The sequence below is a fragment of the Phalangium opilio genome, unplaced genomic scaffold (assembly GCF_054372755.1).
Source record: "Phalangium opilio isolate 3A_F unplaced genomic scaffold, DU_Popi_V2 ptg000360l_1, whole genome shotgun sequence".
Taxonomy (NCBI): domain Eukaryota; kingdom Metazoa; phylum Arthropoda; class Arachnida; order Opiliones; family Phalangiidae; genus Phalangium; species Phalangium opilio.
Window position 1 is genome coordinate 3951885 of NW_028324230.1, and position 26111 is coordinate 3977995.

Here is a 26111-nt window from a genome sequence, read left to right on the forward strand (position 1 = left end):
GTGTCGTTGGCTTTTTCACTTTTTTTTTCCTCTTTTAAATTCCAATAGATATGAAAAAAGCAAACATATCTTCCTTTTGTTATTGTTTTATAAAAATGAAGGTTAATTAAATTCAAATTATTAACTAGGACTCTCGGCAACGGCCATATCACGCTGAATACACCGGTTCTCGTCCGATCACCGAAGTTAAGCAGCGTCGAGCGCAGTCAGTACTTGGGAGGGAGACCACTTAGGAACACTGCGTGCCGTTGGCTTTTTCACTTTTTTTCCTCTTTTAAATTCCAATAGATATGAAAAAAGCAAACATATTTTCTTTTTGTTATTGTTTTAAAATGATGAAGGTTAATTTGTCTCACTTAATTTAAATTTGAATTATTAACTAGCACTTTCGGCAACGGCCATATCACGCTGAAAGCACCGGTTCTCGTCCGATCACCGAAGTTAAGCAGCGTCGAGCGCAGTCAGTACTAGGGAGGGAGACCACTTAGGAACACTGCGGGCCGTTGGCTTTATCACTTTTATTTCCTCTTTTAAATTCCACCAGATATGAAAACACCAAACATATCTTCTTTTTGATATTGTTTTATAAAGACGAAAGTTAATTAAATTCAAATTATTAAATAGCACTTTCGCTAGCGGCCATATCACGCTGAAAACACCGGTTCTCGTCCGATCACCGAAGTTAAGCAGCGTCGAGCGCAGTCAGTGCTTGGGAGGGAGACCACTTAGGAACACTGCGGGCCGTTGGCTTTATCACTTTTATTTCCTCTTTTAAATTCCACCAGATATGAAAGAACCAAACATATCTTCTTTTTGATATTGTTTTATAAAGACGAAAGTTAATTAAATTCAAATTATTAAATAGCAATTTCGCTAACGGCCATATCACGCTGAAAACACCGGTTCTCGTCCGATCACCGAAATTAAGCAGCGTCGAGCGCAGTTAGTACTTGGGAGGGAGACCACTTAGGAACACTGCGTGCCGTTGGTTTTTTCACTTTTTTCTCCACTTTTAAATTCCAATAGATTTCAAAAAAGCAAACATATTTTCTTTTTGTTATTGTTTTAAAAAGATGAAGGTTAATTTGTCTCACTTAATTTAAATTCGAATTATTATCTGGCACTCTCGGCAACGGCCATATCACGCTGAAAAAAACGGTTCTCGTCCGATCATCGAAGTTAAGCAGCGTCGAGCGCAGTCAGTACTTGGAAACTCTGCGTGCCGTTGGCTTTTTCACTTTTGTTTCCTCTTTTCGATTCCACCAGATATGAAAAAAGCAAACATATCATCTTTTTGTTGTTTTATAAAGATGAAGGTTAATTAAATTCAAATTATTAACTAGCACTCTCGGCAACGGACATATGATTCTGAATACGCCGGTTCTCGTCCGATCACCGAAGTTAAGCAGCTTCGAGCGCAGTCAGTACTTGGGAGGGAGACCACTTAGGAACTATGCGTGCCGTTGGCTTTTTCACTTTTGTTTCCTCTTTTAAATTCCACCAGATATGAAAAAAGCAAACATATCATCATATTGTTGTTTTATAAAGATGAGGGTTAATTAAACTCATATTATTAAATAGCACACTCGGCAAAGGCCATTTCACGCTGAAAACACCGGTTCTCGTCCGATCACCGAAGTTAAGCAGCTTCGAGTGCAGTCAGTACTTGGGAGGGAGACCACTTAGGAACACTGCGTGCCGTTGGCTTTTAATTTTTTTTTCCTCTTTTAAATTCCAATAGATATGAAAAAAGCAAACATATTTTCTTTTACTTATTGTTTTAAAAAGATGAAGGTTAATTTGTCTCACTTAATTTAAATTCGAATTATTATCTAGCACTCTCGGCAACGGCCATATCACGCTGAAAATACCGGTTCTCGTCCGATCACCGAAGTTAAGCAGCGTCGAGCGCAGTCAGTACTTGGAAACTCTGCGTGCCGTTGGCTTTTTCACTTTTGTTTCCTCTTTTAAATTCCACCAGATATGAAAAAACCAAACATATCTTCTTTTTGTTATTGTTTTATAGAGATGAAGGTTAATTAAATTCAAATTATTAAATAGCACTCTCGGCAACGGCCATATCACGCTGAAAACACCGGTTCACGTCCGATTACCGAAGTTAAGCAGCATCGAGCGCAGTCAGTACTTGGGAACACTGCGTGCCGTTGGCTTTTTCACTTTTTTTTCACTTTTAAATTCCACCAGATATGAAAAAACCAAACATATCTTCTTTTTGTTATTGTTTTATAAAGATGAACCTTAATTAAATTCAAATTATTATCCAGCACTCTCGGCAACGGCCATATCACGCTGAAAACACCGGTTCTCGTCCGATCACCGAAGTTATCCAGCGTCTAGCGCAGTCAGTACTTGGGATCACTGCGTGCCGTTGGCTTTTTTCTTTTTGTTTCCTCTTTTAAATTCCACCAGATATGAAAAACCAACCATATCTTCTTTTTTTATTGTTTTATAAATATGAAGGTTAATTAAATTCGAATTATTAACTAGCACTCTCGGCAACGACCATATCACGCTGAAAACACCGGTTCTCGTCCGATCACCGAAGTTAAGCAGCGTCGAGCGCAGTCAGTACTTGGGAGGGAGACCACTTAGGAACACTGCGTGCCGTTGGCTTTTTCACTTTTATTTCCTCTTTTAAATTCCACCAGATATGAAAAAACCAAACATATCTTCTTTTTGATATTGTTTTATAAAGCCGAAAGTTAATTAAATTCAAATTATTAAATAGCACTCTCGGCAACGGCCATATCACACTGAAAACACCGGTTCTCGTCCGATCACCGAAGTTAAGCAGCGTCGAGCGCAGTCAGTACTCGGGAGGGAGACCACATAGGAACACTGCGTGCCGTTGGCTTTTTCAATTTTTTTTCCTCTTTTAAATTCCAATAGATATGAAAAAAGTAAACTTATTTTCTTTTAGTTATTGTTTTAAAAGATGAAGGTTAATTTGTCTCACTTAATTTAAATTCGAATTATTATCTAGCACTCTCGGCAACGGCCATATCACGCTGAAAACACCGGTTCTCGTCCGATCACCGAAGTTAAGCAGCGTCGAGCGCAGTCAGTACTTGGAAACTCTGCGTGCCGTTGGCTTTTTCACTTTTGTTTCCTCTTTTAAATTCCACCAGATATGAAAAAACCAAACATATCTTCTTTTTGTTATTGTTTTATAGAGATGAAGGTTAATTAAATTCAAATTATTAAATAGCACTCTCGGCAACGGCCATATCACGCTGAAAACACCGGTTCACGTCCGATTACCGAAGTTAAGCAGCATCGAGCGCAGTCAGTACTTGGGAACACTGCGTGCCGTTGGCTTTTTCACTTTTTTTTCACTTTTAAATTCCACCAGATATGAAAAAACCAAACATATCTTCTTTTTGTTATTGTTTTATAAAGATGAACCTTAATTAAATTCAAATTATTATCCAGCACTCTCGGCAACGGCCATATCACGCTGAAAACACCGGTTCTCGTCCGATCACCGAAGTTATCCAGCGTCTAGCGCAGTCAGTACTTGGGATCACTGCGTGCCGTTGGCTTTTTTCTTTTTGTTTCCTCTTTTAAATTCCACCAGATATGAAAAACCAACCATATCTTCTTTTTTTATTGTTTTATAAATATGAAGGTTAATTAAATTCGAATTATTAACTAGCACTCTCGGCAACGACCATATCACGCTGAAAACACCGGTTCTCGTCCGATCACCGAAGTTAAGCAGCGTCGAGCGCAGTCAGTACTTGGGAGGGAGACCACTTAGGAACACTGCGTGCCGTTGGCTTTTTCACTTTTATTTCCTCTTTTAAATTCCACCAGATATGAAAAAACCAAACATATCTTCTTTTTGATATTGTTTTATAAAGCCGAAAGTTAATTAAATTCAAATTATTAAATAGCACTCTCGGCAACGGCCATATCACACTGAAAACACCGGTTCTCGTCCGATCACCGAAGTTAAGCAGCGTCGAGCGCAGTCAGTACTCGGGAGGGAGACCACATAGGAACACTGCGTGCCGTTGGCTTTTTCAATTTTTTTTCCTCTTTTAAATTCCAATAGATATGAAAAAAGCAAACTTATTTTCTTTTAGTTATTGTTTTAAAAGATGAAGGTTAATTTGTCTCACTTAATTTAAATTCGAATTATTATCTAGCACTCTCGGCAACGGCCATATCACGCTGAAAACACCGGTTCTCGTCCGATCACCGAAGTTAAGCAGCGTCGAGCGCAGTCAGTACTTGGAAACTCTGCGTGCCGTTGGCTTTTTCACTTTTGTTTCCTCTTTTCGATTCCACCAGATATGAAAAAAGCAAACATATCATCTTTTTGTTGTTTTATAAAGATGAAGGTTAATTAAATTCAAATTATTAACTAGCACTCTCGGCAACGGACATATGATTCTGAATACGCCGGTTCTCGTCCGATCACCGAAGTTAAGCAGCTTCGAGCGCAGTCAGTACTTGGGAGGGAGACCACTTAGGAACTATGCGTGCCGTTGGCTTTTTCACTTTTGTTTCCTCTTTTAAATTCCACCAGATATGAAAAAAGCAAACATATCATCATATTGTTGTTTTATAAAGATGAGGGTTAATTAAACTCATATTATTAAATAGCACACTCGGCAAAGGCCATTTCACGCTGAAAACACCGGTTCTCGTCCGATCACCGAAGTTAAGCAGCTTCGAGTGCAGTCAGTACTTGGGAGGGAGACCACTTAGGAACACTGCGTGCCGTTGGCTTTTAATTTTTTTTTCCTCTTTTAAATTCCAATAGATATGAAAAAAGCAAACATATTTTCTTTTACTTATTGTTTTAAAAAGATGAAGGTTAATTTGTCTCACTTAATTTAAATTCGAATTATTATCTAGCACTCTCGGCAACGGCCATATCACGCTGAAAATACCGGTTCTCGTCCGATCACCGAAGTTAAGCAGCGTCGAGCGCAGTCAGTACTTGGAAACTCTGCGTGCCGTTGGCTTTTTCACTTTTGTTTCCTCTTTTAAATTCCACCAGATATGAAAAAACCAAACATATCTTCTTTTTGTTATTGTTTTATAGAGATGAAGGTTAATTAAATTCAAATTATTAAATAGCACTCTCGGCAACGGCCATATCACGCTGAAAACACCGGTTCACGTCCGATTACCGAAGTTAAGCAGCATCGAGCGCAGTCAGTACTTGGGAACACTGCGTGCCGTTGGCTTTTTCACTTTTTTTTCACTTTTAAATTCCACCAGATATGAAAAAACCAAACATATCTTCTTTTTGTTATTGTTTTATAAAGATGAACCTTAATTAAATTCAAATTATTATCCAGCACTCTCGGCAACGGCCATATCACGCTGAAAACACCGGTTCTCGTCCGATCACCGAAGTTATCCAGCGTCTAGCGCAGTCAGTACTTGGGATCACTGCGTGCCGTTGGCTTTTTTCTTTTTGTTTCCTCTTTTAAATTCCACCAGATATGAAAAACCAACCATATCTTCTTTTTTTATTGTTTTATAAATATGAAGGTTAATTAAATTCGAATTATTAACTAGCACTCTCGGCAACGACCATATCACGCTGAAAACACCGGTTCTCGTCCGATCACCGAAGTTAAGCAGCGTCGAGCGCAGTCAGTACTTGGGAGGGAGACCACTTAGGAACACTGCGTGCCGTTGGCTTTTTCACTTTTATTTCCTCTTTTAAATTCCACCAGATATGAAAAAACCAAACATATCTTCTTTTTGATATTGTTTTATAAAGCCGAAAGTTAATTAAATTCAAATTATTAAATAGCACTCTCGGCAACGGCCATATCACACTGAAAACACCGGTTCTCGTCCGATCACCGAAGTTAAGCAGCGTCGAGCGCAGTCAGTACTCGGGAGGGAGACCACATAGGAACACTGCGTGCCGTTGGCTTTTTCAATTTTTTTTCCTCTTTTAAATTCCAATAGATATGAAAAAAGTAAACTTATTTTCTTTTAGTTATTGTTTTAAAAGATGAAGGTTAATTTGTCTCACTTAATTTAAATTCGAATTATTATCTAGCACTCTCGGCAACGGCCATATCACGCTGAAAACACCGGTTCTCGTCCGATCACCGAAGTTAAGCAGCGTCGAGCGCAGTCAGTACTTGGAAACTCTGCGTGCCGTTGGCTTTTTCACTTTTGTTTCCTCTTTTAAATTCCACCAGATATGAAAAAAGCAAACATATCTTATTTTTGTTATTGTTTTATAAAGATGAAGGTTAATTAAATTCAAATTATAAAATAGCACTCTCGGCAACGGCCATATCACACTGAAAACACCGGTTCTCGTCCGATCACCGAAGTTAAGCAGCGTCGAGCGCAGTCAGTACTCGGGAGGGAGACCACATAGGAACACTGCGTGCCGTTGGCTTTTTCAATTTTTTTTCCTCTTTTTAATTCCAATAGATATGAAAAAAGCAAACTTATTTTCTTTTAGTTATTGTTTTAAAAGATGAAGGTTAATTTGTCTCACTTAATTTAAATTCGAATTATTATCTAGCACTCTCGGCAACGGCCATATCACGCTGAAAACACCGGTTCTCGTCCGATCACCGAAGTTAAGCAGCGTCGAGCGCAGTCAGTACTTGGAAACTCTGCGTGCCGTTGGCTTTTTCACTTTTGTTTCCTCTTTTAAATTCCACCAGATATGAAAAAACCAAACATATCTTCTTTTTGTTATTGTTTTATAGAGATGAAGGTTAATTAAATTCAAATTATTAAATAGCACTCTCGGCAACGGCCATATCACGCTGAAAACACCGGTTCACGTCCGATTACCGAAGTTAAGCAGCATCGAGCGCAGTCAGTACTTGGGAACACTGCGTGCCGTTGGCTTTTTCACTTTTTTTTCACTTTTAAATTCCACCAGATATGAAAAAACCAAACATATCTTCTTTTTGTTATTGTTTTATAAAGATGAACCTTAATTAAATTCAAATTATTATCCAGCACTCTCGGCAACGGCCATATCACGCTGAAAACACCGGTTCTCGTCCGATCACCGAAGTTATCCAGCGTCTAGCGCAGTCAGTACTTGGGATCACTGCGTGCCGTTGGCTTTTTTCTTTTTGTTTCCTCTTTTAAATTCCACCAGATATGAAAAACCAACCATATCTTCTTTTTTTATTGTTTTATAAATATGAAGGTTAATTAAATTCGAATTATTAACTAGCACTCTCGGCAACGACCATATCACGCTGAAAACACCGGTTCTCGTCCGATCACCGAAGTTAAGCAGCGTCGAGCGCAGTCAGTACTTGGGAGGGAGACCACTTAGGAACACTGCGTGCCGTTGGCTTTTTCACTTTTATTTCCTCTTTTAAATTCCACCAGATATGAAAAAACCAAACATATCTTCTTTTTGATATTGTTTTATAAAGCCGAAAGTTAATTAAATTCAAATTATTAAATAGCACTCTCGGCAACGGCCATATCACACTGAAAACACCGGTTCTCGTCCGATCACCGAAGTTAAGCAGCGTCGAGCGCAGTCAGTACTCGGGAGGGAGACCACATAGGAACACTGCGTGCCGTTGGCTTTTTCAATTTTTTTTCCTCTTTTAAATTCCAATAGATATGAAAAAAGCAAACTTATTTTCTTTTAGTTATTGTTTTAAAAGATGAAGGTTAATTTGTCTCACTTAATTTAAATTCGAATTATTATCTAGCACTCTCGGCAACGGCCATATCACGCTGAAAACACCGGTTCTCGTCCGATCACCGAAGTTAAGCAGCGTCGAGCGCAGTCAGTACTTGGAAACTCTGCGTGCCGTTGGCTTTTTCACTTTTGTTTCCTCTTTTAAATTCCACCAGATATGAAAAAAGCAAACATATCTTATTTTTGTTATTGTTTTATAAAGATGAAGGTTAATTAAATTCAAATTATAAAATAGCACTCTCGGCAACGGCCATATCACACTGAAAACACCGGTTCTCGTCCGATCACCGAAGTTAAGCAGCGTCGAGCGCAGTCAGTACTCGGGAGGGAGACCACATAGGAACACTGCGTGCCGTTGGCTTTTTCAATTTTTTTTCCTCTTTTTAATTCCAATAGATATGAAAAAAGCAAACTTATTTTCTTTTAGTTATTGTTTTAAAAGATGAAGGTTAATTTGTCTCACTTAATTTAAATTCGAATTATTATCTAGCACTCTCGGCAACGGCCATATCACGCTGAAAACACCGGTTCTCGTCCGATCACCGAAGTTAAGCAGCGTCGAGCGCAGTCAGTACTTGGAAACTCTGCGTGCCGTTGGCTTTTTCACTTTTGTTTCCTCTTTTAAATTCCACCAGATATGAAAAAAGCAAACATATCTTATTTTTGTTATTGTTTTATAAAGATGAAGGTTAATTAAATTCAAATTATAAAATAGCACTCTCGGCAACGGCCATATCACACTGAAAACACCGGTTCTCGTCCGATCACCGAAGTTAAGCAGCGTCGAGCGCAGTCAGTACTCGGGAGGGAGACCACATAGGAACACTGCGTGCCGTTGGCTTTTTCAATTTTTTTTCCTCTTTTTAATTCCAATAGATATGAAAAAAGCAAACTTATTTTCTTTTAGTTATTGTTTTAAAAGATGAAGGTTAATTTGTCTCACTTAATTTAAATTCGAATTATTATCTAGCACTCTCGGCAACGGCCATATCACGCTGAAAACACCGGTTCTCGTCCGATCACCGAAGTTAAGCAGCGTCGAGCGCAGTCAGTACTTGGAAACTCTGCGTGCCGTTGGCTTTTTCACTTTTGATTCCTCTTTTAAATTCAACCAGATATGAAAAAAGCAAACTTATTTTCTTTTTGTTATTGTTTTAAAAAGATGAAGGTTAATTTGTCTCACTTAATTTAAATTCGAATTATTATCTAGCACGCTCGGCAACGGCCATATCACGCTGAAAACACCGGGTCTCGTCCGATCACCGAAGTTCAGCAGCGTCGAGCGCAGTCAGTACTTGGAAACTCTGCGTGCCGTTGGCTTTTTCCCTTTTGTTTCCTCTTTTAAATTCCACCAGATATGAAAAAAGCAAACATATCTTATTTTTGTTATTGTTTTATAAAGATGAAGGTTAATTAAATTCAAATTATTAAATAGCACTCTCGGCAACGGCCATATCACGCTGAAAACACCGGTTCTCGTCCGATTACCGAAGTTAAGCAGCGTCGAGCGCAGTCAGTACTTGGGAACACAGCGCGCCGTTGGCTTTTTCACTTTTATTTCCTCTTTTAAATTCCACTAGATATGAAAAAAGCAAACATATCATCTTTTTGATATTGTTTTATAGAGATGAAAGTTAATTAAATTCAAATTATTAACTAGCACTCTCGGCAACGGCCATATCACGCTGAATACACCGGTTCTCGTCCGATCACCGAAGTTAAGCAGCGTCGAGCGCAGTCAGTACTTGGGAGGGAGACCACTAAGGAACACTGCGTGCCGTTGGCCTTTAATTTTTTTCCCTCTTTTAAATTCCAATAGATATGAAAAAAAGCAAACATATTTTCGTTTTGTTATTGTTTTAAAAAAATGAAGGTTAATTTGTCTCACTTAATTTAAATTCGAATTATTATCTAGCACTCTCGGCAACGGCCATATCACGCTGAAAACACCGGTTCTCGTCCGATCACCGAAGTTAAGCAGCGTCGAGCGCAGTCAGTACTTCGAAACTCTGCGTGCCGTTGGCTTTTTCACTTTTGTTTCCTCTTTTAAATTCCACCAGATATGAAAAAACCAAACATATCTTCTTTTTGTTATTGTTTTATAGAGATGAAGGTTAATTAAATTCAAATTATTAAATAGCACTCTCGGCAACGGCCATATCACGCTGAAAACACCGGTTCACGTCCGATTACCGAAGTTAAGCAGCATCGAGCGCAGTCAGTACTTGGGAACACTGCGTGCCGTTGGCTTTTTCACTTTTTTTTCACTTTTAAATTCCACCAGATATGAAAAAACCAAACATATCTTCTTTTTGTTATTGTTTTATAAAGATGAACCTTAATTAAATTCAAATTATTATCCAGCACTCTCGGCAACGGCCATATCACGCTGAAAACACCGGTTCTCGTCCGATCACCGAAGTTATCCAGCGTCTAGCGCAGTCAGTACTTGGGATCACTGCGTGCCGTTGGCTTTTTTCTTTTTGTTTCCTCTTTTAAATTCCACCAGATATGAAAAACCAACCATATCTTCTTTTTTTATTGTTTTATAAATATGAAGGTTAATTAAATTCGAATTATTAACTAGCACTCTCGGCAACGACCATATCACGCTGAAAACACCGGTTCTCGTCCGATCACCGAAGTTAAGCAGCGTCGAGCGCAGTCAGTACTTGGGAGGGAGACCACTTAGGAACACTGCGTGCCGTTGGCTTTTTCACTTTTATTTCCTCTTTTAAATTCCACCAGATATGAAAAAACCAAACATATCTTCTTTTTGATATTGTTTTATAAAGCCGAAAGTTAATTAAATTCAAATTATTAAATAGCACTCTCGGCAACGGCCATATCACACTGAAAACACCGGTTCTCGTCCGATCACCGAAGTTAAGCAGCGTCGAGCGCAGTCAGTACTCGGGAGGGAGACCACATAGGAACACTGCGTGCCGTTGGCTTTTTCAATTTTTTTTCCTCTTTTAAATTCCAATAGATATGAAAAAAGCAAACTTATTTTCTTTTAGTTATTGTTTTAAAAGATGAAGGTTAATTTGTCTCACTTAATTTAAATTCGAATTATTATCTAGCACTCTCGGCAACGGCCATATCACGCTGAAAACACCGGTTCTCGTCCGATCACCGAAGTTAAGCAGCGTCGAGCGCAGTCAGTACTTGGAAACTCTGCGTGCCGTTGGCTTTTTCACTTTTGTTTCCTCTTTTAAATTCCACCAGATATGAAAAAAGCAAACATATCTTATTTTTGTTATTGTTTTATAAAGATGAAGGTTAATTAAATTCAAATTATAAAATAGCACTCTCGGCAACGGCCATATCACACTGAAAACACCGGTTCTCGTCCGATCACCGAAGTTAAGCAGCGTCGAGCGCAGTCAGTACTCGGGAGGGAGACCACATAGGAACACTGCGTGCCGTTGGCTTTTTCAATTTTTTTTCCTCTTTTTAATTCCAATAGATATGAAAAAAGCAAACTTATTTTCTTTTAGTTATTGTTTTAAAAGATGAAGGTTAATTTGTCTCACTTAATTTAAATTCGAATTATTATCTAGCACTCTCGGCAACGGCCATATCACGCTGAAAACACCGGTTCTCGTCCGATCACCGAAGTTAAGCAGCGTCGAGCGCAGTCAGTACTTGGAAACTCTGCGTGCCGTTGGCTTTTTCACTTTTGTTTCCTCTTTTAAATTCCACCAGATATGAAAAAAGCAAACATATCTTATTTTTGTTATTGTTTTATAAAGATGAAGGTTAATTAAATTCAAATTATAAAATAGCACTCTCGGCAACGGCCATATCACACTGAAAACACCGGTTCTCGTCCGATCACCGAAGTTAAGCAGCGTCGAGCGCAGTCAGTACTCGGGAGGGAGACCACATAGGAACACTGCGTGCCGTTGGCTTTTTCAATTTTTTTTCCTCTTTTTAATTCCAATAGATATGAAAAAAGCAAACTTATTTTCTTTTAGTTATTGTTTTAAAAGATGAAGGTTAATTTGTCTCACTTAATTTAAATTCGAATTATTATCTAGCACTCTCGGCAACGGCCATATCACGCTGAAAACACCGGTTCTCGTCCGATCACCGAAGTTAAGCAGCGTCGAGCGCAGTCAGTACTTGGAAACTCTGCGTGCCGTTGGCTTTTTCACTTTTGATTCCTCTTTTAAATTCAACCAGATATGAAAAAAGCAAACTTATTTTCTTTTTGTTATTGTTTTAAAAAGATGAAGGTTAATTTGTCTCACTTAATTTAAATTCGAATTATTATCTAGCACGCTCGGCAACGGCCATATCACGCTGAAAACACCGGTTCTCGTCCGATCACCGAAGTTAAGCAGCGTCGAGCGCAGTCAGTACTTCGAAACTCTGCGTGCCGTTGGCTTTTTCACTTTTGTTTCCTCTTTTAAATTCCACCAGATATGAAAAAACCAAACATATCTTCTTTTTGTTATTGTTTTATAGAGATGAAGGTTAATTAAATTCAAATTATTAAATAGCACTCTCGGCAACGGCCATATCACGCTGAAAACACCGGTTCACGTCCGATTACCGAAGTTAAGCAGCATCGAGCGCAGTCAGTACTTGGGAACACTGCGTGCCGTTGGCTTTTTCACTTTTTTTTCACTTTTAAATTCCACCAGATATGAAAAAACCAAACATATCTTCTTTTTGTTATTGTTTTATAAAGATGAACCTTAATTAAATTCAAATTATTATCCAGCACTCTCGGCAACGGCCATATCACGCTGAAAACACCGGTTCTCGTCCGATCACCGAAGTTATCCAGCGTCTAGCGCAGTCAGTACTTGGGATCACTGCGTGCCGTTGGCTTTTTTCTTTTTGTTTCCTCTTTTAAATTCCACCAGATATGAAAAACCAACCATATCTTCTTTTTTTATTGTTTTATAAATATGAAGGTTAATTAAATTCGAATTATTAACTAGCACTCTCGGCAACGACCATATCACGCTGAAAACACCGGTTCTCGTCCGATCACCGAAGTTAAGCAGGGGTCGAGCGCAGTCAGTACTTGGGAGGGAGACCACTTAGGAACACTGCGTGCCGTTGGCTTTTTCACTTTTATTTCCTCTTTTAAATTCCACCAGATATGAAAAAACCAAACATATCTTCTTTTTGATATTGTTTTATAAAGACGAAAGTTAATTAAATTCAAATTATTAAATAGCACTCTCGGCAACGGCCATATCACACTGAAAACACCGGTTCTCGTCCGATCACCGAAGTTAAGCAGCGTCGAGCGCAGTCAGTACTCGGGAGGGAGACCACATAGGAACACTGCGTGCCGTTGGCTTTTTCAATTTTTTTTCCTCTTTTAAATTCCAATAGATATGAAAAAAAGCAAACATATTTTCGTTTTGCTATTGTTTTAAAAAAATGAAGGTTAATTTGTCTCACTTAATTTAAATTCGAATTATTATCTAGCACTCTCGGCAACGGCCATATCACGCTGAAAACACCGGTTCTCGTCCGATCACCGAAGTTAAGCAGCGTCGAGCGCAGTCAGTACTTGGAAACTCTGCGTGCCGTTGGCTTTTTCACTTTTGTTTCCTCTTTTAAATTCCAGCAGATATGAAAAAGCAAACTTATTTTCTTTTTGTTATTGTTTTAAAAAGATGAAGGTTAATTTGTCTCACTTAATTTAAATTCGAATTATTATCTAGCACTCTCGGCAACGGCCATATCACGCTGAAAACACCGGTTCTCGTCCGATCACCGAAGTTAAGCAGCGTCGAGCGCAGTCAGTATTTGGGAGGGAGACCGCTTAGGAACACTGCGTGCCGTTGGCGTTTTCACATTTTTTCCTCTTTTAAATTCCAATAGATATGAAAAAAGCAAACATATTTTCTTTTTGTTATTGTTTTAAAAAGATGTAGGTTAATTTGTCTCACTTAATTTAAATTCGAATTATTATCTAGCACTCTCGGCAACGGCCATATCACGCTGAAAACAGAGGTTCTCGTCCGATCACCGAAGTTAAGCAGCGTCGAGCGCAGTCAGTACTTGGAAACTCTGCGTGCCATTGGCTTTTTCACTTTTGTTTCCTCTTTTAAATTCCACCAGATATGAAAAAAGCAAACTTATTTTCTTTTTGTTATTGTTTTAAAAAGATGAAGGTTAATTTGTCTCACTTAATTTAAATTCGAATTATTATCTAGCACTCTCGGCAACGGCCATATCACGCTGAAAACACCGGTTCTCGTCCGATCACCGAAGTTAAGCAGCGTCGAGCGCAGTCAGTACTTGGGAACACAGCGTGCCGTTGGTTTTTTCACTTTTATTTCCTCTTTTAAATTCCACTATATATGAAAAAAGCAAACATATCTTCTTTTTGATATTGTTTTATAGAGATGAAAGTTAATTAAATTCAAATTATTAACTAGCACTCTCGGCAACGGCCATATCACGCTGAATACAACGGTTCTCGTCCGATCACCGAAGTTAAGCAGCGTCGAGCGCAGTCAGTACTTGGGAACACAGCGTGCCGTTGGCTTTTTCCTTTTTTTTCCTCTTTTAAATTCCACCAGATATGAAAAAAGCAAACATATCTTCTTTTTGTTATTGTTTTATAAAGATGAAGGTTAATTAAATTCAAATTATTAAATAGCACTCTCGGCAACGGCCATATCACACTGAAAACACCGGTTCTCGTCCGATCACCGAAGTTAAGCAGCGTCGAGCGCAGTCAGTACTCGGGAGGGAGACCACATAGGAACACTGCGTGCCGTTGGCGTTTTCAATTTTTTTTCCTCTTTTAAATTCCAATAGATATGAAAAAAGCAAACTTATTTTCTTTTAGTTATTGTTTTAAAAGATGAAGGTTAATTTGTCTCACTTAATTTAAATTCGAATTATTATCTAGCACTCTCGGCAACGGCCATATCACGCTGAAAACACCGGTTCTCGTCCGATCACCGAAGTTAAGCAGCGTCGAGCGCAGTCAGTACTTCGAAACTCTGCGTGCCGTTGGCTTTTTCACTTTTGTTTCCTCTTTTAAATTCCACCAGATATGAAAAAAACATACATATCTTATTTTTGTTATTGTTTTATAAAGAAGAAGGTTCATTAAATTCAAATTATTAAATAGCACTCTCGGCAACGGCCATATCACGCTGAAAACACCGGTTCACGTCCGATCACCGAAGTTAAGCAGCGTCGAGCGCAGTCAGTACTTGGGAGGGAGACCACTTAGGAACACTGCGTGCCGTTGGCCTTTAATTTTTTTTCCTCTTTTAAATTCCAATAGATATGAAAAAAGCAAACATATTTTCTTTTTGTTATTGTTTTAAAAAGATGAAGGTTAATTTGTCTCACTTAATTTAAATTCGAATTATTATCTAGCACTCTCGGCAACGGCCATATCACGCTGAAAACACAGGTTCTCGTCCGATCACCGAAGTTAAGCAGCGTCGAGCGCAGTCAGTACTTGGAAACTCTGCGTGCCCTTGGCTTTTTCACTTTTGTTTCCTCTTTTAAATTCCACCAGATATGAAAAAAGCAAACTTATTTTCTTTTTGTTATTGTTTTAAAAAGATGAAGGTTAATTTGTCTCACTTAATTTAAATTCGAATTATTATCTAGCACTCTCGGCAACGGCCATATCACGCTGAAAACACCGGTTCTCGTCCGATCACCGAAGTTAAGCAGCGTCGAGCGCAGTCAGTACTTGGGAACACAGCGTGCCGTTGGCTTTTTCACTTTTATTTCCTCTTTTAAATTCCACTATATATGAAAAAAGCAAACATATCTTCTTTTTGATATTGTTTTATAGAGATGAAAGTTAATTAAATTCAAATTATTAACTAGCACTCTCGGCAACGGCCATATCACGCTGAATACAACGGTTCTCGTCCGATCACCGAAGTTAAGCAGCGTCGAGCGCAGTCAGTACTTGGGAACACAGCGTGCCGTTGGCTTTTTCCTTTTTTTTCCTCTTTTAAATTCCACCAGATATGAAAAAAGCAAACATATCTTCTTTTTGTTATTGTTTTATAAAGATGAAGGTTAATTAAATTCAAATTATTAAATAGCACTCTCGGCAACGGCCATATCACACTGAAAACACCGGTTCTCGTCCGATCACCGAACTAAGCAGCGTCGAGCGCAGTCAGTACTCGGGAGGGAGACCACATAGGAACACTGCGTGCCGTTGGCTTTTTCAATTTTTTTTCCTCTTTTAAATTCCAATAGATATGAAAAAAGCAAACTTATTTTCTTTTAGTTATTGTTTTAAAAGATGAAGGTTAATTTGTCTCACTTAATTTAAATTCGAATTATTATCTAGCACTCTCGGCAACGGCCATATCACGCTGAAAACACCGGTTCTCGTCCGATCACCGATGTTAAGCAGCGTCGAGCGCAGTCAGTACTTGGAAACTCTGCGTGCCGTTGGCTTTTTCACTTTTGTTTCCTCTTTTAAATTCCACCAGATATGAAAAAAGCAAACATATCTTATTTTTGTTATTGTTTTATAAAGAAGAAGGTTCATTTAATTCAAATTATTAAATAGCATTCTCGGCAACGGCCATATCACGCTGAAAACACCGGTTCACGTCCGATCACCGAAGTTAAGCAGCGTCGAGCGCAGTCAGTACTTGGGAACACAGCGTGCCGTTGGCTTTTTCCTTTTTTTTCCTCTTTTAAATTCCACCAGATATGAAAAAAGCAAACATATCTTCTTTTTGTTATTGTTTTATAAAGATGAAGGTTAATTAAATTCAAATTATTAAATAGCACTCTCGGCAACGGCCATATCACACTGAAAACACCGGTTCTCGTCCGATCACCGAAGTTAAGCAGCGTCGAGCGCAGTCAGTACTCGGGAGGGAGACCACATAGGAACACTGCGTGCCGTTGGCGTTTTCAATTTTTTTTCCTCTTTTAAATTCCAATAGATATGAAAAAAGCAAACTTATTTTCTTTTAGTTATTGTTTTAAAAGATGAAAGTTAATTTGTCTCACTTAATTTAAATTCGAATTATTATCTAGCACTCTCGGCAACGGCCATATCACGCTGAAAACACCGGTTTTCGTCCGATCACCGAAGTTAAGCAGCGTCGAGCGCAGTCAGTACTTGGAAACTCTGCGTGCCGTTGGCTTTTTCACTTTTGTTTCCTCTTTTAAATTCCACCAGATATGAAAAAAGCATACATATCTTATTTTTGTTATTGTTTTATAAAGAAGAAGGTTCATTAAATTCAAATTATTAAATAGCACTCTCGGCAACGGCCATATCACGCTGAAAACACCGGTTCACGTCCGATCACCGAAGTTAAGCAGCGTCGAGCGCAGTCAGTACTTGGGAACACAGCGTGCCGTTGGCTTTTTCCTTTTTTTTCCTCTTTTAAATTCCACCAGATATGAAAAAAGCAAACATATCTTCTTTTTGTTATTGTTTTATAAAGATGAAGGTTAATTAAATTCAAATTATTAAATAGCACTCTCGGCAACGGCCATATCACACTGAAAACACCGGTTCTCGTCCGATCACCGAACTAAGCAGCGTCGAGCGCAGTCAGTACTCGGGAGGGAGACCACATAGGAACACTGCGTGCCGTTGGCTTTTTCAATTTTTTTTCCTCTTTTAAATTCCAATAGATATGAAAAAAGCAAACTTATTTTCTTTTAGTTATTGTTTTAAAAGATGAAGGTTAATTTGTCTCACTTAATTTAAATTCGAATTATTATCTAGCACTCTCGGCAACGGCCATATCACGCTGAAAACACCGGTTCTCGTCCGATCACCGATGTTAAGCAGCGTCGAGCGCAGTCAGTACTTGGAAACTCTGCGTGCCGTTGGCTTTTTCACTTTTGTTTCCTCTTTTAAATTCCACCAGATATGAAAAAAGCAAACATATCTTATTTTTGTTATTGTTTTATAAAGAAGAAGGTTCATTTAATTCAAATTATTAAATAGCATTCTCGGCAACGGCCATATCACGCTGAAAACACCGGTTCACGTCCGATCACCGAAGTTAAGCAGCGTCGAGCGCAGTCAGTACTTGGGAACACAGCGTGCCGTTGGCTTTTTCCTTTTTTTTCCTCTTTTAAATTCCACCAGATATGAAAAAAGCAAACATATCTTCTTTTTGTTATTGTTTTATAAAGATGAAGGTTAATTAAATTCAAATTATTAAATAGCACTCTCGGCAACGGCCATATCACACTGAAAACACCGGTTCTCGTCCGATCACCGAAGTTAAGCAGCGTCGAGCGCAGTCAGTACTCGGGAGGGAGACCACATAGGAACACTGCGTGCCGTTGGCGTTTTCAATTTTTTTTCCTCTTTTAAATTCCAATAGATATGAAAAAAGCAAACTTATTTTCTTTTAGTTATTGTTTTAAAAGATGAAAGTTAATTTGTCTCACTTAATTTAAATTCGAATTATTATCTAGCACTCTCGGCAACGGCCATATCACGCTGAAAACACCGGTTTTCGTCCGATCACCGAAGTTAAGCAGCGTCGAGCGCAGTCAGTACTTGGAAACTCTGCGTGCCGTTGGCTTTTTCACTTTTGTTTCCTCTTTTAAATTCCACCAGATATGAAAAAAGCATACATATCTTATTTTTGTTATTGTTTTATAAAGAAGAAGGTTCATTAAATTCAAATTATTAAATAGCACTCTCGGCAACGGCCATATCACGCTGAAAACACCGGTTCACGTCCGATCACCGAAGTTAAGCAGCGTCGAGCGCAGTCAGTACTTGGGAGGGAGACCACTTAGGAACACTGCGTGCCGTTGGCCTTTAATTTTTTTTCCTCTTTTAAATTCCAATAGATATGAAAAAAGCAAACATATTTTCTTTTTGTTATTGTTTTAAAAAGATGAAGGTTAATTTGTCTCACTTAATTTAAATTCGAATTATTATCTAGCACTCTCGGCAACGGCCATATCACGCTGAAAACACAGGTTCTCGTCCGATCACCGAAGTTAAGCAGCGTCGAGCGCAGTCAGTACTTGGAAACTCTGCGTGCCCTTGGCTTTTTCACTTTTGTTTCCTCTTTTAAATTCCACCAGATATGAAAAAAGCAAACTTATTTTCTTTTTGTTATTGTTTTAAAAAGATGAAGGTTAATTTGTCTCACTTAATTTAAATTCGAATTATTATCTAGCACTCTCGGCAACGGCCATATCACGCTGAAAACACCGGTTCTCGTCCGATCACCGAAGTTAAGCAGCGTCGAGCGCAGTCAGTACTTGGGAACACAGCGTGCCGTTGGCTTTTTCACTTTTATTTCCTCTTTTAAATTCCACTATATATGAAAAAAGCAAACATATCTTCTTTTTGATATTGTTTTATAGAGATGAAAGTTAATTAAATTCAAATTATTAACTAGCACTCTCGGCAACGGCCATATCACGCTGAATACAACGGTTCTCGTCCGATCACCGAAGTTAAGCAGCGTCGAGCGCAGTCAGTACTTGGGAACACAGCGTGCCGTTGGCTTTTTCCTTTTTTTTTCCTCTTTTAAATTCCACCAGATATGAAAAAAGCAAACATATCTTCTTTTTGTTATTGTTTTATAAAGATGAAGGTTAATTAAATTCAAATTATTAAATAGCACTCTCGGCAACGGCCATATCACACTGAAAACACCGGTTCTCGTCCGATCACCGAACTAAGCAGCGTCGAGCGCAGTCAGTACTCGGGAGGGAGACCACATAGGAACACTGCGTGCCGTTGGCTTTTTCAATTTTTTTTCCTCTTTTAAATTCCAATAGATATGAAAAAAGCAAACTTATTTTCTTTTAGTTATTGTTTTAAAAGATGAAGGTTAATTTGTCTCACTTAATTTAAATTCGAATTATTATCTAGCACTCTCGGCAACGGCCATATCACGCTGAAAACACCGGTTCTCGTCCGATCACCGATGTTAAGCAGCGTCGAGCGCAGTCATTACTTGGAAACTCTGCGTGCCGTTGGCTTTTTCACTTTTGTTTCCTCTTTTAAATTCCACCAGATATGAAAAAAGCAAACATATCTTATTTTTGTTATTGTTTTATAAAGAAGAAGGTTCATTTAATTCAAATTATTAAATAGCACTCTCGGCAACGGCCATATCACGCTGAAAACACCAGTTCACGTCCGATCACCGAAGTTAAGCAGCGTCGAGCGCAGTCAGTACTTGGGAACACAGCGTGCCGTTGGCTTTTTCCTTTTTTTTCCTCTTTTAAATTCCACCAGATATGAAAAAAGCAAACATATCTTCTTTTTGTTATTGTTTTATAAAGATGAAGGTTAATTAAATTCAAATTATTAAATAGCACTCTCGGCAACGGCCATATCACACTGAAAACACCGGTTCTCGTCCGATCACCGAAGTTAAGCAGCGTCGAGCGCAGTCAGTACTCGGGAGGGAGACCACATAGGAACACTGCGTGCCGTTGGCGTTTTCAATTTTTTTTCCTCTTTTAAATTCCAATAGATATGAAAAAAGCAAACTTATTTTCTTTTAGTTATTGTTTTAAAAGATGAAAGTTAATTTGTCTCACTTAATTTAAATTCGAATTATTATCTAGCACTCTCGGCAACGGCCATATCACGCTGAAAACACCGGTTTTCGTCCGATCACCGAAGTTAAGCAGCGTCGAGCGCAGTCAGTACTTGGAAACTCTGCGTGCCGTTGGCTTTTTCACTTTTGTTTCCTCTTTTAAATTCCACCAGATATGAAAAAAGCATACATATCTTATTTTTGTTATTGTTTTATAAAGAAGAAGGTTCATTAAATTCAAATTATTAAATAGCACTCTCGGCAACGGCCATATCACGCTGAAAACACCGGTTCACGTCCGATCACCGAAGTTAAGCAGCGTCGAGCGCAGTCAGTACTTGGGAGGGAGACCACTTAGGAACACTGCGTGCCGTTGGCCTTTAATTTTTTTTCCTCTTTTAAATTCCAATAGATATGAAAAAAGCAAACATATTTTCTTTTTGTTATTGTTTTAAAAAGATGAAGGTTAATTTGTCTCACTTAATTTAAATTCGAATTATTATCTAGCACTCTCGGCAACGGCCATATCACGCTGAAAACACAGGTTCTCGTCCGATCACCGAAGTTAAGCAGCGTCGAGCGCAGTCAGTACTTGGAAACTCTGCGTGCCCTTGGCTTTTTCACTTTTGTTTCCTCTTTTAAATTCCACCAGATATGAAAAAAGCAAACTTATTTTCTTTTTGTTATTGTTTTAAAAAGATGAAGGTTAATTTGTCTCACTTAATTTAAATTCGAATTATTATCTAGCACTCTCGGCAACGGCCATATCACGCTGAAAACACCGGTTCTCGTCCGATCACCGAAGTTAAGCAGCGTCGAGCGCAGTCAGTACTTGGGAACACAGCGTGCCGTTGGCTTTTTCACTTTTATTTCCTCTTTTAAATTCCACTATATATGAAAAAAGCAAACATATCTTCTTTTTGATATTGTTTTATAGAGATGAAAGTTAATTAAATTCAAATTATTAACTAGCACTCTCGGCAACGGCCATATCACGCTGAATACAACGGTTCTCGTCCGATCACCGAAGTTAAGCAGCGTCGAGCGCAGTCAGTACTTGGGAACACAGCGTGCCGTTGGCTTTTTCCTTTTTTTTTCCTCTTTTAAATTCCACCAGATATGAAAAAAGCAAACATATCTTCTTTTTGTTATTGTTTTATAAAGATGAAGGTTAATTAAATTCAAATTATTAAATAGCACTCTCGGCAACGGCCATATCACACTGAAAACACCGGTTCTCGTCCGATCACCGAACTAAGCAGCGTCGAGCGCAGTCAGTACTCGGGAGGGAGACCACATAGGAACACTGCGTGCCGTTGGCTTTTTCAATTTTTTTTCCTCTTTTAAATTCCAATAGATATGAAAAAAGCAAACTTATTTTCTTTTAGTTATTGTTTTAAAAGATGAAGGTTAATTTGTCTCACTTAATTTAAATTCGAATTATTATCTAGCACTCTCGGCAACGGCCATATCACGCTGAAAACACCGGTTCTCGTCCGATCACCGATGTTAAGCAGCGTCGAGCGCAGTCATTACTTGGAAACTCTGCGTGCCGTTGGCTTTTTCACTTTTGTTTCCTCTTTTAAATTCCACCAGATATGAAAAAAGCAAACATATCTTATTTTTGTTATTGTTTTATAAAGAAGAAGGTTCATTTAATTCAAATTATTAAATAGCACTCTCGGCAACGGCCATATCACGCTGAAAACACCAGTTCACGTCCGATCACCGAAGTTAAGCAGCGTCGAGCGCAGTCAGTACTTGGGAACACAGCGTGCCGTTGGCTTTTTCCTTTTTTTTCCTCTTTTAAATTCCACCAGATATGAAAAAAGCAAACATATCTTCTTTTTGTTATTGTTTTATAAAGATGAAGGTTAATTAAATTCAAATTATTAAATAGCACTCTCGGCAACGGCCATATCACACTGAAAACACCGGTTCTCGTCCGATCACCGAAGTTAAGCAGCGTCGAGCGCAGTCAGTACTCGGGAGGGAGACCACATAGGAACACTGCGTGCCGTTGGCTTTTTCAATTTTTTTTCCTCTTTTAAATTCCAATAGATATGAAAAAAGCAAACTTATTTTCTTTTAGTTATTGTTTTAAAAGATGAAGGTTAATTTGTCTCACTTAATTTAAATTCGAATTATTATCTAGCACTCTCGGCAACGGCCATATCACGCTGAAAACACCGGTTCTCGTCCGATCACCGATGTTAAGCAGCGTCGAGCGCAGTCAGTACTTGGAAACTCTGCGTGCCGTTGGCTTTTTCACTTTTGTTTCCTCTTTTAAATTCCACCAGATATGAAAAAAGCAAACATATCTTATTTTTGTTATTGTTTTATAAAGAAGAAGGTTCATTTAATTCAAATTATTAAATAGCACTCTCGGCAACGGCCATATCACGCTGAAAACACCGGTTCACGTCCGATCACCGAAGTTAAGCAGCGTCGAGCGCAGTCAGTACTTGGGAGGGAGACCACTTAGGAACACTGCGTGCCGTTGGCCTTTAATTTTTTTTCCTCTTTTAAATTCCAATAGATATGAAAAAAGCAAACATATTTTCTTTTTGTTATTGTTTTAAAAAAATGAAGGTTAATTTGTCTCACTTAATTTAAATTCGAATTATTGTCTAGCACTCTCGGCAACGGCCATATCACGCTGAAAACACCGGTTCTCGTCCGATCACCGAAGTTAAGCAGCGTCGAGCGCAGTCAGTACCTGGAAACTCTGCGTGCCGTTGGCTTTTTCACTTTTGTTTCCTCTTTTAAATTCCACCAGATATGAAAAAAGCAAACTTATTTTCTTTTTGTTATTGTTTTAAAAAGATGAAGGTTAATTTGTCTCACTTAATTTAAATTCGAATTATTATCTAGCACTCTCGGCAACGGCCATATCACGCTGAAAACACCGGTTCTCGTCCGATCACCGAAGTTAAGCAGCGTCGAGCGCAGTCAGTACTTGGAAACTCTGCGTGCCGTTGGCTTTTTCACTTTTGTTTCCTATTTTAAATTCCACCAGATATAAAAAACCAAACATATCTTCTTTTTGTTATTGTTTTATAAAGATGAAGGTTAATTAAATTCAAATTATTAAATAGCACTCTCGGCAACGGCCATATCACGCTGAAAACACCGGTTCTCGTCCGATCACCGAAGTTAAGCAGCGTCGAGCGCAGTCAGTACTTGGAAACTCTGCGTGCCGTTGGCTTTTTCACTTTTGTTTCCTCTTTTAAATTCCACCAGATATGAAAAAACCAAACATATCTTCTTTTTGTTATTGTTTTATAAGGATGAAGGTTAATTAAATTCAAATTATTAAATAGCACTCTCGGCAATGGCCATATCACGCTGAAAACACCGGTTCACGTCCGATCACCGAAGTTAAGCAGCGTCGAGCGCAGTCAGTACTTGGGAGGGAGACCACTTAGGAACACTGCGTGCCGTTGGCTTTTTCACATTTTTTTCCTCTTTTAAATTCCAATAGATATGAAAAAAGCAAACATATTTTCTTTTTGTTATTGTTTTAAAAAGATGAAGGGCAATTTGTCTCACTTAATTTAAATTCGAATTATTAACTAGCACTCTCGGCTACGGCCAAATCACGCTGAAAACACCGGTTCTCGTCCGATCACCGAAGTTAAGCAGCGTCTAGCGCAGTTGGGAGCACTGCGAGCCGTTGGCTTTTTCCTTTTTGTTTCCTCTTCTAAATTCCACCAGATATGAAAAAACCAAACATATCTACTTTTAGTTATTGTTTTATAAATATGAAGGTTAATTAAATTCGAATTAATAACTAGCACTCTCGGCAACGGCCATATCACGCTGAAAACACCGGTTCTCGTCCGATTACCGAAGTTAAGCAGCGTCGAGCGCAGTCAGTACTTGGGAACACAGCGTGCCGTTGGCTTTTTCACTTTTATTTCCTCTTTTAAATTCCACTAGATATGAAAAAAGCAAACATATCTTCTTTTTGATATTGTTTTATAGAGATGAAAATTAATTAAATTCAAAATATTAACAAGCACTCTCGGCAACGGCCATATCACGCTGAATACACCGGTTCTCGTCCGATCACCGAAGTTAAGCAGCGTCGAGCGCAGTCAGTACTTGGGAACACAGCGTGCCGTTGGCTTTTTCACTATTATTTCCTCTTTTAAATTCCACTAGATATGAAAAAAGCAAACATATCTTCTCTTTGATATTGTTTTATAGAGATGAAAGTTAATTAAATTCAAATTATTAACTAGCACTCTCGGCAACGGCCATATCACGCTGAAAACACCGGTTCTCGTCCGATTACCGAAGTTAAGCAGCGTCGAGCGCAGTCAGTACTCGGGAGGGAGACCACATAGGAACACTGCGTGCCGTTGGCTTTTTCAATTTTTTTTCCTCTTTTAAATTCCAATAGATATGAAAAAAGCAAACTTATTTTCTTTTAGTTATTGTTTTAAAAGATGAAGGTTAATTTGTCTCACTTAATTTAAATTCGAATTATTATCTAGCACTCTCGGCAACGGCCATATCACGCTGAAAACACCGGTTCTCGTCCGATCACCGATGTTAAGCAGCGTCGAGCGCAGTCAGTACTTGGAAACTCTGCGTGCCGTTGGCTTTTTCACTTTTGTTTCCTCTTTTAAATTCCACCAGATATGAAAAAAGCAAACATATCTTATTTTTGTTATTGTTTTATAAAGAAGAAGGTTCATTTAATTCAAATTATTAAATAGCACTCTCGGCAACGGCCATATCACGCTGAAAACACCGGTTCACGTCCGATCACCGAAGTTAAGCAGCGTCGAGCGCAGTCAGTACTTGGGAGGGAGACCACTTAGGAACACTGCGTGCCGTTGGCCTTTAATTTTTTTTCCTCTTTTAAATTCCAATAGATATGAAAAAAGCAAACATATTTTCTTTTTGTTATTGTTTTAAAAAAATGAAGGTTAATTTGTCTCACTTAATTTAAATTCGAATTATTGTCTAGCACTCTCGGCAACGGCCATATCACGCTGAAAACACCGGTTCTCGTCCGATCACCGAAGTTAAGCAGCGTCGAGCGCAGTCAGTACCTGGAAACTCTGCGTGCCGTTGGCTTTTTCACTTTTGTTTCCTCTTTTAAATTCCACCAGATATGAAAAAAGCAAACTTATTTTCTTTTTGTTATTGTTTTAAAAAGATGAAGGTTAATTTGTCTCACTTAATTTAAATTCGAATTATTATCTAGCACTCTCGGCAACGGCCATATCACGCTGAAAACACCGGTTCTCGTCCGATCACCGAAGTTAAGCAGCGTCGAGCGCAGTCAGTACTTGGAAACTCTGCGTGCCGTTGGCTTTTTCACTTTTGTTTCCTCTTTTAAATTCCACCAGATATAAAAAACCAAACATATCTTCTTTTTGTTATTGTTTTATAAAGATGAAGGTTAATTAAATTCAAATTATTAAATAGCACTCTCGGCAACGGCCATATCACGCTGAAAACACCGGTTCTCGTCCGATCACCGAAGTTAAGCAGCGTCGAGCGCAGTCAGTACTTGGAAACTCTGCGTGCCGTTGGCTTTTTCACTTTTGTTTCCTCTTTTAAATTCCACCAGATATGAAAAAACCAAACATATCTTCTTTTTGTTATTGTTTTATAAGGATGAAGGTTAATTAAATTCAAATTATTAAATAGCACTCTCGGCAATGGCCATATCACGCTGAAAACACCGGTTCACGTCCGATCACCGAAGTTAAGCAGCGTCGAGCGCAGTCAGTACTTGGGAGGGAGACCACTTAGGAACACTGCGTGCCGTTGGCTTTTTCACATTTTTTTCCTCTTTTAAATTCCAATAGATATGAAAAAAGCAAACATATTTTCTTTTTGTTATTGTTTTAAAAAGATGAAGGGCAATTTGT

General features: G+C 38.6%; 30 non-coding genes and 65 pseudogenes across 30 annotated transcripts; all 95 read left to right on the forward strand.

Moving 5' to 3' along the window:
- The first annotated feature begins 135 nt into the window (after positions 1-135).
- LOC149602047 (5S ribosomal RNA) lies at positions 136-254 on the forward strand. The gene has a single exon (XR_016379071.1). It is a non-coding gene; the product is annotated as a 5S ribosomal RNA (ribosomal RNA).
- Positions 255-390: 136 nt separating this feature from the next.
- On the forward strand, positions 391-509 carry LOC149602048 (5S ribosomal RNA). Its single transcript, XR_016378224.1, has one exon. It is a non-coding gene; the product is annotated as a 5S ribosomal RNA (ribosomal RNA).
- A 122-nt stretch (positions 510-631) lies between these two features.
- On the forward strand, positions 632-750 carry LOC149602049 (5S ribosomal RNA; annotated as a pseudogene).
- A 122-nt stretch (positions 751-872) lies between these two features.
- On the forward strand, positions 873-991 carry LOC149602050 (5S ribosomal RNA). Its single transcript, XR_016379190.1, has one exon. It is a non-coding gene; the product is annotated as a 5S ribosomal RNA (ribosomal RNA).
- A 359-nt stretch (positions 992-1350) lies between these two features.
- On the forward strand, positions 1351-1469 carry LOC149602051 (5S ribosomal RNA; annotated as a pseudogene).
- Positions 1470-1588: 119 nt separating this feature from the next.
- On the forward strand, positions 1589-1707 carry LOC149602052 (5S ribosomal RNA; annotated as a pseudogene).
- A 136-nt stretch (positions 1708-1843) lies between these two features.
- LOC149602053 (5S ribosomal RNA) lies at positions 1844-1946 on the forward strand (annotated as a pseudogene).
- A 122-nt stretch (positions 1947-2068) lies between these two features.
- On the forward strand, positions 2069-2171 carry LOC149602054 (5S ribosomal RNA; annotated as a pseudogene).
- A 344-nt stretch (positions 2172-2515) lies between these two features.
- LOC149602055 (5S ribosomal RNA) lies at positions 2516-2634 on the forward strand. The gene has a single exon (XR_016378370.1). It is a non-coding gene; the product is annotated as a 5S ribosomal RNA (ribosomal RNA).
- Positions 2635-2756: 122 nt separating this feature from the next.
- On the forward strand, positions 2757-2875 carry LOC149602056 (5S ribosomal RNA). The gene has a single exon (XR_016378419.1). It is a non-coding gene; the product is annotated as a 5S ribosomal RNA (ribosomal RNA).
- Positions 2876-3011: 136 nt separating this feature from the next.
- On the forward strand, positions 3012-3114 carry LOC149602057 (5S ribosomal RNA; annotated as a pseudogene).
- Positions 3115-3236: 122 nt separating this feature from the next.
- On the forward strand, positions 3237-3339 carry LOC149602058 (5S ribosomal RNA; annotated as a pseudogene).
- Positions 3340-3683: 344 nt separating this feature from the next.
- LOC149602059 (5S ribosomal RNA) lies at positions 3684-3802 on the forward strand. The gene has a single exon (XR_016378372.1). It is a non-coding gene; the product is annotated as a 5S ribosomal RNA (ribosomal RNA).
- Positions 3803-3924: 122 nt separating this feature from the next.
- On the forward strand, positions 3925-4043 carry LOC149602060 (5S ribosomal RNA). Its single transcript, XR_016378420.1, has one exon. It is a non-coding gene; the product is annotated as a 5S ribosomal RNA (ribosomal RNA).
- A 136-nt stretch (positions 4044-4179) lies between these two features.
- LOC149602061 (5S ribosomal RNA) lies at positions 4180-4282 on the forward strand (annotated as a pseudogene).
- A 119-nt stretch (positions 4283-4401) lies between these two features.
- On the forward strand, positions 4402-4520 carry LOC149602062 (5S ribosomal RNA; annotated as a pseudogene).
- A 119-nt stretch (positions 4521-4639) lies between these two features.
- LOC149602063 (5S ribosomal RNA) lies at positions 4640-4758 on the forward strand (annotated as a pseudogene).
- Positions 4759-4894: 136 nt separating this feature from the next.
- LOC149602064 (5S ribosomal RNA) lies at positions 4895-4997 on the forward strand (annotated as a pseudogene).
- A 122-nt stretch (positions 4998-5119) lies between these two features.
- LOC149602065 (5S ribosomal RNA) lies at positions 5120-5222 on the forward strand (annotated as a pseudogene).
- Positions 5223-5566: 344 nt separating this feature from the next.
- Positions 5567-5685, forward strand: LOC149602066 (5S ribosomal RNA). Its single transcript, XR_016378373.1, has one exon. It is a non-coding gene; the product is annotated as a 5S ribosomal RNA (ribosomal RNA).
- Positions 5686-5807: 122 nt separating this feature from the next.
- LOC149602067 (5S ribosomal RNA) lies at positions 5808-5926 on the forward strand. Its single transcript, XR_016378421.1, has one exon. It is a non-coding gene; the product is annotated as a 5S ribosomal RNA (ribosomal RNA).
- A 136-nt stretch (positions 5927-6062) lies between these two features.
- LOC149602068 (5S ribosomal RNA) lies at positions 6063-6165 on the forward strand (annotated as a pseudogene).
- A 122-nt stretch (positions 6166-6287) lies between these two features.
- LOC149602069 (5S ribosomal RNA) lies at positions 6288-6406 on the forward strand. The gene has a single exon (XR_016378422.1). It is a non-coding gene; the product is annotated as a 5S ribosomal RNA (ribosomal RNA).
- Positions 6407-6542: 136 nt separating this feature from the next.
- LOC149602070 (5S ribosomal RNA) lies at positions 6543-6645 on the forward strand (annotated as a pseudogene).
- Positions 6646-6767: 122 nt separating this feature from the next.
- LOC149602071 (5S ribosomal RNA) lies at positions 6768-6870 on the forward strand (annotated as a pseudogene).
- Positions 6871-7214: 344 nt separating this feature from the next.
- On the forward strand, positions 7215-7333 carry LOC149602072 (5S ribosomal RNA). The gene has a single exon (XR_016378374.1). It is a non-coding gene; the product is annotated as a 5S ribosomal RNA (ribosomal RNA).
- A 122-nt stretch (positions 7334-7455) lies between these two features.
- On the forward strand, positions 7456-7574 carry LOC149602073 (5S ribosomal RNA). The gene has a single exon (XR_016378423.1). It is a non-coding gene; the product is annotated as a 5S ribosomal RNA (ribosomal RNA).
- A 136-nt stretch (positions 7575-7710) lies between these two features.
- Positions 7711-7813, forward strand: LOC149602074 (5S ribosomal RNA; annotated as a pseudogene).
- A 122-nt stretch (positions 7814-7935) lies between these two features.
- On the forward strand, positions 7936-8054 carry LOC149602075 (5S ribosomal RNA). Its single transcript, XR_016378424.1, has one exon. It is a non-coding gene; the product is annotated as a 5S ribosomal RNA (ribosomal RNA).
- A 136-nt stretch (positions 8055-8190) lies between these two features.
- Positions 8191-8293, forward strand: LOC149602076 (5S ribosomal RNA; annotated as a pseudogene).
- Positions 8294-8415: 122 nt separating this feature from the next.
- On the forward strand, positions 8416-8534 carry LOC149602077 (5S ribosomal RNA). Its single transcript, XR_016378425.1, has one exon. It is a non-coding gene; the product is annotated as a 5S ribosomal RNA (ribosomal RNA).
- A 136-nt stretch (positions 8535-8670) lies between these two features.
- On the forward strand, positions 8671-8773 carry LOC149602078 (5S ribosomal RNA; annotated as a pseudogene).
- Positions 8774-9135: 362 nt separating this feature from the next.
- Positions 9136-9238, forward strand: LOC149602079 (5S ribosomal RNA; annotated as a pseudogene).
- Positions 9239-9360: 122 nt separating this feature from the next.
- LOC149602080 (5S ribosomal RNA) lies at positions 9361-9479 on the forward strand. The gene has a single exon (XR_016377878.1). It is a non-coding gene; the product is annotated as a 5S ribosomal RNA (ribosomal RNA).
- Positions 9480-9615: 136 nt separating this feature from the next.
- Positions 9616-9718, forward strand: LOC149602081 (5S ribosomal RNA; annotated as a pseudogene).
- Positions 9719-9840: 122 nt separating this feature from the next.
- On the forward strand, positions 9841-9943 carry LOC149602082 (5S ribosomal RNA; annotated as a pseudogene).
- A 344-nt stretch (positions 9944-10287) lies between these two features.
- Positions 10288-10406, forward strand: LOC149602083 (5S ribosomal RNA). Its single transcript, XR_016378375.1, has one exon. It is a non-coding gene; the product is annotated as a 5S ribosomal RNA (ribosomal RNA).
- Positions 10407-10528: 122 nt separating this feature from the next.
- On the forward strand, positions 10529-10647 carry LOC149602084 (5S ribosomal RNA). Its single transcript, XR_016378426.1, has one exon. It is a non-coding gene; the product is annotated as a 5S ribosomal RNA (ribosomal RNA).
- A 136-nt stretch (positions 10648-10783) lies between these two features.
- On the forward strand, positions 10784-10886 carry LOC149602085 (5S ribosomal RNA; annotated as a pseudogene).
- A 122-nt stretch (positions 10887-11008) lies between these two features.
- Positions 11009-11127, forward strand: LOC149602086 (5S ribosomal RNA). The gene has a single exon (XR_016378428.1). It is a non-coding gene; the product is annotated as a 5S ribosomal RNA (ribosomal RNA).
- Positions 11128-11263: 136 nt separating this feature from the next.
- On the forward strand, positions 11264-11366 carry LOC149602087 (5S ribosomal RNA; annotated as a pseudogene).
- Positions 11367-11488: 122 nt separating this feature from the next.
- Positions 11489-11607, forward strand: LOC149602088 (5S ribosomal RNA). The gene has a single exon (XR_016378429.1). It is a non-coding gene; the product is annotated as a 5S ribosomal RNA (ribosomal RNA).
- A 136-nt stretch (positions 11608-11743) lies between these two features.
- Positions 11744-11846, forward strand: LOC149602089 (5S ribosomal RNA; annotated as a pseudogene).
- Positions 11847-11983: 137 nt separating this feature from the next.
- Positions 11984-12086, forward strand: LOC149602090 (5S ribosomal RNA; annotated as a pseudogene).
- A 122-nt stretch (positions 12087-12208) lies between these two features.
- Positions 12209-12311, forward strand: LOC149602091 (5S ribosomal RNA; annotated as a pseudogene).
- A 344-nt stretch (positions 12312-12655) lies between these two features.
- On the forward strand, positions 12656-12775 carry LOC149602092 (5S ribosomal RNA; annotated as a pseudogene).
- A 122-nt stretch (positions 12776-12897) lies between these two features.
- Positions 12898-13016, forward strand: LOC149602093 (5S ribosomal RNA). Its single transcript, XR_016378430.1, has one exon. It is a non-coding gene; the product is annotated as a 5S ribosomal RNA (ribosomal RNA).
- A 138-nt stretch (positions 13017-13154) lies between these two features.
- LOC149602094 (5S ribosomal RNA) lies at positions 13155-13257 on the forward strand (annotated as a pseudogene).
- Positions 13258-13393: 136 nt separating this feature from the next.
- Positions 13394-13512, forward strand: LOC149602095 (5S ribosomal RNA). Its single transcript, XR_016378557.1, has one exon. It is a non-coding gene; the product is annotated as a 5S ribosomal RNA (ribosomal RNA).
- A 376-nt stretch (positions 13513-13888) lies between these two features.
- Positions 13889-13991, forward strand: LOC149602096 (5S ribosomal RNA; annotated as a pseudogene).
- Positions 13992-14113: 122 nt separating this feature from the next.
- Positions 14114-14216, forward strand: LOC149602097 (5S ribosomal RNA; annotated as a pseudogene).
- A 121-nt stretch (positions 14217-14337) lies between these two features.
- On the forward strand, positions 14338-14456 carry LOC149602098 (5S ribosomal RNA; annotated as a pseudogene).
- Positions 14457-14592: 136 nt separating this feature from the next.
- On the forward strand, positions 14593-14695 carry LOC149602099 (5S ribosomal RNA; annotated as a pseudogene).
- Positions 14696-14817: 122 nt separating this feature from the next.
- LOC149602100 (5S ribosomal RNA) lies at positions 14818-14936 on the forward strand. Its single transcript, XR_016379076.1, has one exon. It is a non-coding gene; the product is annotated as a 5S ribosomal RNA (ribosomal RNA).
- A 375-nt stretch (positions 14937-15311) lies between these two features.
- LOC149602101 (5S ribosomal RNA) lies at positions 15312-15414 on the forward strand (annotated as a pseudogene).
- Positions 15415-15536: 122 nt separating this feature from the next.
- On the forward strand, positions 15537-15639 carry LOC149602102 (5S ribosomal RNA; annotated as a pseudogene).
- Positions 15640-15760: 121 nt separating this feature from the next.
- On the forward strand, positions 15761-15878 carry LOC149602103 (5S ribosomal RNA; annotated as a pseudogene).
- Positions 15879-16014: 136 nt separating this feature from the next.
- On the forward strand, positions 16015-16117 carry LOC149602104 (5S ribosomal RNA; annotated as a pseudogene).
- Positions 16118-16239: 122 nt separating this feature from the next.
- Positions 16240-16342, forward strand: LOC149602105 (5S ribosomal RNA; annotated as a pseudogene).
- Positions 16343-16463: 121 nt separating this feature from the next.
- On the forward strand, positions 16464-16582 carry LOC149602106 (5S ribosomal RNA; annotated as a pseudogene).
- A 136-nt stretch (positions 16583-16718) lies between these two features.
- Positions 16719-16821, forward strand: LOC149602107 (5S ribosomal RNA; annotated as a pseudogene).
- Positions 16822-16943: 122 nt separating this feature from the next.
- On the forward strand, positions 16944-17046 carry LOC149602108 (5S ribosomal RNA; annotated as a pseudogene).
- Positions 17047-17167: 121 nt separating this feature from the next.
- LOC149602109 (5S ribosomal RNA) lies at positions 17168-17285 on the forward strand (annotated as a pseudogene).
- A 136-nt stretch (positions 17286-17421) lies between these two features.
- LOC149602110 (5S ribosomal RNA) lies at positions 17422-17524 on the forward strand (annotated as a pseudogene).
- A 122-nt stretch (positions 17525-17646) lies between these two features.
- LOC149602111 (5S ribosomal RNA) lies at positions 17647-17749 on the forward strand (annotated as a pseudogene).
- A 121-nt stretch (positions 17750-17870) lies between these two features.
- On the forward strand, positions 17871-17989 carry LOC149602112 (5S ribosomal RNA; annotated as a pseudogene).
- Positions 17990-18125: 136 nt separating this feature from the next.
- LOC149602113 (5S ribosomal RNA) lies at positions 18126-18228 on the forward strand (annotated as a pseudogene).
- Positions 18229-18350: 122 nt separating this feature from the next.
- LOC149602114 (5S ribosomal RNA) lies at positions 18351-18469 on the forward strand. The gene has a single exon (XR_016379077.1). It is a non-coding gene; the product is annotated as a 5S ribosomal RNA (ribosomal RNA).
- Positions 18470-18844: 375 nt separating this feature from the next.
- On the forward strand, positions 18845-18947 carry LOC149602115 (5S ribosomal RNA; annotated as a pseudogene).
- A 122-nt stretch (positions 18948-19069) lies between these two features.
- On the forward strand, positions 19070-19172 carry LOC149602116 (5S ribosomal RNA; annotated as a pseudogene).
- Positions 19173-19294: 122 nt separating this feature from the next.
- On the forward strand, positions 19295-19412 carry LOC149602117 (5S ribosomal RNA; annotated as a pseudogene).
- Positions 19413-19773: 361 nt separating this feature from the next.
- LOC149602118 (5S ribosomal RNA) lies at positions 19774-19876 on the forward strand (annotated as a pseudogene).
- Positions 19877-19997: 121 nt separating this feature from the next.
- Positions 19998-20116, forward strand: LOC149602119 (5S ribosomal RNA; annotated as a pseudogene).
- A 136-nt stretch (positions 20117-20252) lies between these two features.
- Positions 20253-20355, forward strand: LOC149602120 (5S ribosomal RNA; annotated as a pseudogene).
- A 122-nt stretch (positions 20356-20477) lies between these two features.
- LOC149602121 (5S ribosomal RNA) lies at positions 20478-20596 on the forward strand. The gene has a single exon (XR_016379078.1). It is a non-coding gene; the product is annotated as a 5S ribosomal RNA (ribosomal RNA).
- A 375-nt stretch (positions 20597-20971) lies between these two features.
- Positions 20972-21074, forward strand: LOC149602122 (5S ribosomal RNA; annotated as a pseudogene).
- Positions 21075-21196: 122 nt separating this feature from the next.
- On the forward strand, positions 21197-21299 carry LOC149602123 (5S ribosomal RNA; annotated as a pseudogene).
- Positions 21300-21421: 122 nt separating this feature from the next.
- LOC149602124 (5S ribosomal RNA) lies at positions 21422-21539 on the forward strand (annotated as a pseudogene).
- A 361-nt stretch (positions 21540-21900) lies between these two features.
- Positions 21901-22003, forward strand: LOC149602125 (5S ribosomal RNA; annotated as a pseudogene).
- Positions 22004-22124: 121 nt separating this feature from the next.
- Positions 22125-22243, forward strand: LOC149602126 (5S ribosomal RNA). Its single transcript, XR_016378431.1, has one exon. It is a non-coding gene; the product is annotated as a 5S ribosomal RNA (ribosomal RNA).
- A 136-nt stretch (positions 22244-22379) lies between these two features.
- LOC149602127 (5S ribosomal RNA) lies at positions 22380-22482 on the forward strand (annotated as a pseudogene).
- A 122-nt stretch (positions 22483-22604) lies between these two features.
- Positions 22605-22723, forward strand: LOC149602128 (5S ribosomal RNA). The gene has a single exon (XR_016379080.1). It is a non-coding gene; the product is annotated as a 5S ribosomal RNA (ribosomal RNA).
- A 135-nt stretch (positions 22724-22858) lies between these two features.
- On the forward strand, positions 22859-22961 carry LOC149602129 (5S ribosomal RNA; annotated as a pseudogene).
- A 137-nt stretch (positions 22962-23098) lies between these two features.
- LOC149602130 (5S ribosomal RNA) lies at positions 23099-23201 on the forward strand (annotated as a pseudogene).
- Positions 23202-23322: 121 nt separating this feature from the next.
- Positions 23323-23425, forward strand: LOC149602131 (5S ribosomal RNA; annotated as a pseudogene).
- Positions 23426-23547: 122 nt separating this feature from the next.
- On the forward strand, positions 23548-23666 carry LOC149602132 (5S ribosomal RNA). The gene has a single exon (XR_016379142.1). It is a non-coding gene; the product is annotated as a 5S ribosomal RNA (ribosomal RNA).
- A 355-nt stretch (positions 23667-24021) lies between these two features.
- Positions 24022-24124, forward strand: LOC149602133 (5S ribosomal RNA; annotated as a pseudogene).
- A 122-nt stretch (positions 24125-24246) lies between these two features.
- On the forward strand, positions 24247-24349 carry LOC149602134 (5S ribosomal RNA; annotated as a pseudogene).
- A 122-nt stretch (positions 24350-24471) lies between these two features.
- On the forward strand, positions 24472-24590 carry LOC149602135 (5S ribosomal RNA). The gene has a single exon (XR_016378411.1). It is a non-coding gene; the product is annotated as a 5S ribosomal RNA (ribosomal RNA).
- A 136-nt stretch (positions 24591-24726) lies between these two features.
- On the forward strand, positions 24727-24829 carry LOC149602136 (5S ribosomal RNA; annotated as a pseudogene).
- Positions 24830-24951: 122 nt separating this feature from the next.
- Positions 24952-25070, forward strand: LOC149602137 (5S ribosomal RNA). The gene has a single exon (XR_016379082.1). It is a non-coding gene; the product is annotated as a 5S ribosomal RNA (ribosomal RNA).
- A 135-nt stretch (positions 25071-25205) lies between these two features.
- On the forward strand, positions 25206-25308 carry LOC149602138 (5S ribosomal RNA; annotated as a pseudogene).
- Positions 25309-25445: 137 nt separating this feature from the next.
- LOC149602139 (5S ribosomal RNA) lies at positions 25446-25548 on the forward strand (annotated as a pseudogene).
- A 121-nt stretch (positions 25549-25669) lies between these two features.
- LOC149602140 (5S ribosomal RNA) lies at positions 25670-25772 on the forward strand (annotated as a pseudogene).
- Positions 25773-25894: 122 nt separating this feature from the next.
- LOC149602141 (5S ribosomal RNA) lies at positions 25895-26013 on the forward strand. The gene has a single exon (XR_016379143.1). It is a non-coding gene; the product is annotated as a 5S ribosomal RNA (ribosomal RNA).
- Positions 26014-26111: the final 98 nt, after the last annotated feature.